Source organism: Corvus brachyrhynchos, unplaced genomic scaffold (assembly GCF_000691975.1).
Source record: "Corvus brachyrhynchos isolate BGI_N302 unplaced genomic scaffold, ASM69197v1 scaffold1226, whole genome shotgun sequence".
In the NCBI taxonomy this organism is placed as follows: domain Eukaryota; kingdom Metazoa; phylum Chordata; class Aves; order Passeriformes; family Corvidae; genus Corvus; species Corvus brachyrhynchos.
The window spans coordinates 10,638-11,471 of record NW_008238453.1 but is presented as its reverse complement, the minus strand read 5'-3'; positions in this window follow the sequence as shown (position 1 = coordinate 11,471).

Below are 834 nucleotides of genomic sequence, written 5' to 3'. Positions count from 1 at the left end.
CCATTTCTACTGAAAGCAGAGACCTCTTCTAGATACTCATTATAGAAGTATTCCATCCTCCTTTAAAATGACCTTTTTTATCTTTTCCTTTTTCTATATCTTTTCTTATACTCCTCTTGAAGAGAGGTGAGATCAGTGATCCGTCCTAGATCTGCTGTAAGCCTGGTGATGATATCTCAACCATCATCTCTAGTAGTTTAGACTAATTTTTTATTTTATCTGGAAAAGTACAGCTACATCTAAGACACATATGAGGATAAAGAGACTTCTGCAATATGTTCTTGGCATGTACCCCTTGAGTATCTTTGGTTTTGGAATTTGGAGTGATGTATATATTCTTTTCCTGATACTTTTGGGATGTTCTTCATATTCTATCTAGTAAGTGTTTGAAATCCAGTGCCTTCTAGTACTTGGAAAGAGGATCTTTCCCTTTACTTAGAAGCTTTGCCTGCTGGAAACAGTTGAGGAAGAAAGAGATTTGTTTACTATGCTAATCCTAGCCTCCCTCTTGAATAATTCCATTACTGTTCCTCCTCATCTGCTGGGCATCTCAAAGTCACAGCAGCATTAAATTGACAAAGTTTTTCATACTTTGTGGTTATTTTCAATGGCTAATGAATCCCTTTAATTTTATAAGGCCAAGTGATTTGGAGCATACGTTGGAGAATTACAGCAATGATTTCTAATTCTCCTTCTTTGTTACTGTCTCTCTTTTCTCCTTTTGTCACTTTCTCTTTTCTAGTGTCCTCTGAAAGTGTATGTCTCTTCTGTAGGAAGACTTGGGGTAGTGGTCTCTTGAAAATGTGCTTTCTGTAATTTGTAGTTTATATTTAC